General features: G+C 52.5%; 1 non-coding gene across 1 annotated transcript; it reads right to left on the bottom strand.

The window, feature by feature from the left end:
• Window positions 1-4,020: 4,020 nt before the first annotated feature.
• Window positions 4,021-4,184, bottom strand: LOC132579768 (U1 spliceosomal RNA). Its single transcript, XR_009555992.1, has one exon. It is a non-coding gene; the product is annotated as a U1 spliceosomal RNA (small nuclear RNA).
• Window positions 4,185-5,495: the final 1,311 nt, after the last annotated feature.

Here is a 5,495-nt window from a genome sequence, read left to right as displayed (position 1 = left end):
GAGTTCCTCCCGCCCCGCCAGCCCCTCGCCTCTCCCCCGCACTGCCCTCCAACACACGGTGGCCCCACACCCCACCCCTGCCCCCTTCTCCGCCCAACACCCCGGCGACGCCTGTCAAGCTGCCAGGCTGCAAGCCGCAAAACAGGTCCGGGGGCGGGCGAGGGGAGCCCCCATCTGCCCCTGGCTTCCCCCCCACAATGCTTTGCTTGTAGGTTCATTTGCATGTCCCCGCCCGGCTCTCGCGGCTGCCTTCGGGCAGCAATTCTGCACTTCTGCGCGGGCGACTGCAGCCCATGGGAGCTCCAGGGCATCCTGCCGTCCCCATCCGGGAAGAGGAAAAGGGGCGGGCTCTTGCGGGTCTCTAGCAGATAAAAACCAGCCCGGGGAGACTTTTCAGACCCACCAAGTTTCATCCCGGACCTAAGCTTTGGTGCGCCTTCTGCTTTATCATCGCTCTTCTGCCAGCTCTTTATTCGGCAGGAAATGACACTGCAGGAATGGCGTGCACCCGATCAGGACATGCGGAAGCTGAGTTGAGAGATTTCTCTTCCCATCAGGCATTTTGGAGGCTGCGGAGTCCCAGGAGAAAGCCACTGAAAACTTCTCCGTTCCTGATGTTTTTAAGCGTGGGACCAATCCCCCCCCTCCCCTCAAAGATCTCAATTCACAAATGGAAAGTTTTGGATCCCATAGGTGAGTTCTGCGACCAGTGGGGTCTCCCGCCGCCCCTCCCCCGAGAGCTTTGGTGGGCTCTTGTGCCAAAGCCCCCTGGCTCAGAGTGGTAAAGCTGCAGTACTGCAGTCGGAGCCCTCTGCTCACGGCCGGAGTTCGATCCCGGTGGCAGCTGGGTTCAGGTAGCCGGCTCCAGGTCGACTCAGCCTTCTGTCCTTCTGAGGTCGTTCAAATGAGTCCCCAGCTTGCTGGGGGGAAAGTGTAGACTGAGGAAGGCAATGGCAAACCACCCCGTAAAAAGTCTGCTGTGAAAACGTTGTGAAAGCAACGTCACCCCAGAGTCGAAAACAACTGGTGCTTGCACAGGGGACCTTTCCTTTCCTTTTGTAAGAGCCCCGTGGCGCAGAGTGTTAAAGCTGAAGGACTGCAGTCTGAACTCTCTGCTCATGACCTGAGTTCAATCCCCGACGGAAGCTGGGTTTTCAGATAGCCGGCTCCAGGTTGACTCAGCCTTCCATCCTTCCGAGGTCGGTGAAACGAGTCCCCAGCTTGCTGGGGGGAAAGGGTAGATGACTGAGGAAGGCAATGGCAAACCACCCCGTCAAAAGTCTGCCGTGAAAACGTTGTGAGAGCAACGTCACCCCAGAGTTGGAAACGACTGGCACTTGCACAGGGGACTGCCTTTACCTTGTGCCAGAGGAAAGCACCAGTAAGAAAGCAAACCTTTCTGCCTGTGCTCTGGGCTTGTGCAGGCTTTCCATTCCAGGGGCAGCCCTTGCCGAATCTGGGTTGGATACAGCCCTACACTGTTCGGAAACCCTCCCCCGGGCCAGTCAGCCATAAGGGGTGTCATGGGAGGAGGGCATGGGCTCGTTGAATTTAAGCATGGATGCAAACCCTTGTAGACATAACTCTCTCCAACAGAAAGGAAAAAACGTAAGACGTGCAGTGGCCGAAGGGTGGAAAGAAGATGAAGAAGAAGAAGATATTGGATTTATATCCCGCCCTCCACTCCGAAGAGTCTCAGAGCGGCTCACAATCTCCTTTCCCTTCCTCCCCCACAACAGACACCCTGTGAGGTAGAAGAAGATATTGGATTTATATCCCACCCTCCACCCCGAAGAGTCTCAGAGCGGCTCACAATCTCCTTTCCCTTCCTCCCCCACAACAGACACCCTGTGAGGTAGATGAAGATCTTGGATTTATATCCCGCCCTCCACTCTGAAGAGTCTCAGAGCGGCTCACAATCTCCTTTACCCCCCCCCCCAACAGACACCCTGTGAGGTAGATGAAGTTATTGGATTTATATCCCGCCCTCCACTCTGAAGAGTCTCAGAGCGGCTCACAATCTCCTTTACCCCCCCCCCCCCACCAGACACCCTGTGAGGTAGATGAAGATATTGGATTTATATCCCGCCCTCCACTCCGAAGAGTCTCAGAGCGGCTCACAATCTCCTTGACCTTCCTCCCCCACAACAGACACCCTGTGAGGTGGGTGGGGCTGGAGAGAGCTCTCACAGCAGCTGCCCTTTCAAGGACAACCTCTGCCAGAGCTATGGCTGACCCCAGGCCATTCCAGCAGCTGCAACTGGAGGAGTGGGGAATCAAACCCGGTTCTCCCAGATAAGAGTCCGCACACTTAACCACTACACCAAACTGGCTCTCCAGAGCCAGATGAAAGTGAAGGATGCATAATAATGCTATGCAGAAGAGACACTGTTGGGGTTGTCAAAAAGCCCTGCCCTCCCCTGTAACTCATTGGAGAGCAGGAATGGCTCTTTCACACATGCTGTGTGGCTCTGGAAGCCCCCCACTGCCCCATTGGCCAGCTTAGAGAAGGCATTTGTCTCTTTAAAACACTTCTCAAAGCCAAGCTAGTTAGCGGCTTGGAGGATGCATTTAAAATTAAAGTTGCTTTCTTTCCACCTCCCTCTTCCCTCCTGTTTGCTTTCCTCTTTCCCTGTCTTGCAGCTCTCAAACATCTGATGGTCACAGCTTGTGGCTCTCAGACATCGAATGTTCATGTCTTGCAGCTCTCAGACATCTGATATTTCTCCTATGTGGCCCTTATGGCAAGCAAGTTTGGCCACCCCTGTTGGAGAGGGTCAAAAGCAGCAAGACAAGGGCTTGAGGCAGAGGCTAGAAAGCAAACACCTGCACGGCAGCGAGGGAGCGCTCCTACGCAAAGTATAAAAGTCTCTATCACAGGGGTGGCGTGTTGCTACGCCTGTGCTTAGTGAGGGTGGTCTTTAGTGACGCAAAGAATGAAGGCTTGCACACAGTAGCTGTTATAACCACTATATACCATTTATTTACACCTCCACTCTCCAATCCGACATAATGCTCCGCTGCTCTCCACCACACATATCCCACACACAGTAAAGTGTCTTTGTACATTTATACATCAGCTCCTTCCAGGTAACCAATCAGCTTCCTGCTGAGTCATGCTGACATTGCTAAGGCTGATGCAATCTGGCAACCAGCCACCTTCAGTCACTTCGATGATCTACCTGGCAGTTCAGTTTCACTTTCCCAGCACGTGCTAGAAACTGTCAAGGCTTTACATATAACTGACATGGCGCAGAGTGGTAAAGCTGCAGAACTGCGATCCGAACACTCTGCTCATGACCTGAGTTCGATTCCGGCGGAAGCTGGGTTCAGGTAGCTGGCTCCAGGCTGACTCAGCCTTCCATCCTTCCGAAGTTGGTCAAATGAGTCCCCAGCTTGCTTGGGGGAAAGTGGAGATGACTGGGGAAGGCAAGGGCAAACCACCCCGTAAAAAGATCCCAGTAGGCAGCCGTGTTGGTCTGAAGCAATAGAACAAAGCAGAAAACAAGTGCATCTTTAAGAGCAGCTAAGTTTTATTTAAATGTAATGCTCTTAAGCACATTTTGTTTGATGAAGTCTGCTTAAGAGCATATGAAAGCTGACATTCCAAATAAAACTTAGTTGGTCTTAAAGGTGCACTTGTCTACTGCTTTGTTCTATCGCCCCGTAAAAAGTCTGTCGTGATGCGACGTCACCCCAGAGTCGGAAACGACTGGTGCTTGCACAGGGGACCTTTCCTTTCCACAGGGGTGGCAAAGAAGGGAGGGAGGGAGAGAGAGAAAGAAAGAAAAAGAGAGAGAGAAAGAAAGAAAGAAAGAAAGAAAGAAAGAAAGAAAGAAAGAAAGAAAGAAAGAAAGAAAGAAAGAAAAGAAAGAAAGGCGTTCTCCAAGCGGTGTTGAGCATCTAGCGGCGCACAATATCTGTGAAAAATATGGCTTCCAAGCTAGTTTAGCCAACAAAGCTGCATAGGCAAACAGGCAAAAACATTGTGAGCAATTCTATCTTTGCACCCAGGCCGCTCAGGGGAAAGCGCGCACGCAGTCCCCCACTACCACAAATTATGCAGTCGAGTTTCCCGCATTTGGGGAAATCGCAGGGGTCAGCACGCCCGCAGTGCAATGGGCGAGCCTCACCCTGGGAAAACCACCTTCTTGATCATGGTGTCTCCCCTGCCAGGTAAGTATGAGTTCCTCCCGCCCCGCCAGCCCCTCGCCTCTCCCCCGCACTGCCCTCCAACACACGGTGGCCCCACACCCCACCCCTGCCCCCCACCTCCGCCCAACACCCCGGCGACGCCTGTCAAGCTGCCAGGCTGCAAGCGGCAAAACAGGTCCGGGGGCGGGCGAGGGGAGCCCCCATCTGCCCCGGCTTCCCCCCCCACAATGCTTTGCATGCACATTCATTTGCATGTGCCCGCCCGCCTCTCGCGGCTGCCTTTGGGCAGCAATTCTGCACTTCTGCGCGGGCGACTGCAGCCCATGGGAGCTCCAGGGCATCCTGCCGTCCCCATGGGGGAAGAAGAAAAGGATTAAGCAAGTTTGGCCACGACCACCCCAACACGGCTTCATCGAAAAGACAGTAACAGTAGGCAAAAGTAGGCATATGAAAGCTTTGCGCCACTATTCCAAACCCCACCAGCTCTATGTGGCTCTGCTTATTGTACCTCATTCCTCGTCTGAAGAAGCGGGCGTGCACACGAAAGCTTGCGTTCGGAATAAAACTAAATTAAGAACATAAGAGAAGCCATGTTGGATCAGGCCAATGGCCCCTCCAGTCCAACACTCTGTGGCACACAATTTTTATACACACACACACACACACACACACACACACTGTGGCTAATAGCCACTGATGGACCTCTGCTCCATATTTTTATCTAACCCCTTCTTGAAGGTGGCCATGCTTGTGGCCGCCACCACCTCCTGTGGCAGTGAATTCCACATGTTAATCACCCTTGGGGTGAAGAAGGACTTCCTTTTATCCGTTTTAACCTGTCTGCCTCAGCAATTTCATCGAATGCCCACGAGTTCTTGTATTGTGAGAAAGGGAGAAAAGTACTTCTTTCTCTACCTTCTCCATCCCATGCATAATCTTGTAAATCTCTGTCATGTCACCCCGCAGTCGACGTTTCTCCAAGCTAAAGAGCCCCAAGCGTTTCAACCTTTCTTCATAGGGAAAGTGCTCCAGCCCTTTAATCATTCTAGTCGCCCTTTTCTGGACTTTCTCCAATGCTATAAAGGGGCAATCTTTAAAGGTGCAATCGACTCCTATTTTGAAAAAAACTTAGTTGGTCTTAAAGGTGCCCTTGTCTACTACTTTGTTCTGTTGCTTCAGACCAACCCGGCTGTCTACTGGGATCCCTCTATTAGGCAAAATTGAAAGCAGCAGGAAAACGTGACGGAGTGAAGCAACTCAGACAGCACATGCCCAAATAGGAAGAAAAAAGAGGAAATAACAAAACGTTCAGGTTTCTCTATCTTTGCACCCAGGCCGCT

Source organism: Heteronotia binoei, chromosome 11, assembly GCF_032191835.1.
Source record: "Heteronotia binoei isolate CCM8104 ecotype False Entrance Well chromosome 11, APGP_CSIRO_Hbin_v1, whole genome shotgun sequence".
NCBI classification, from domain to species: domain Eukaryota; kingdom Metazoa; phylum Chordata; class Lepidosauria; order Squamata; family Gekkonidae; genus Heteronotia; species Heteronotia binoei.
Note: the sequence above shows the minus strand (reverse complement) of the source record. Positions and strands in the feature narration are given on the sequence as shown.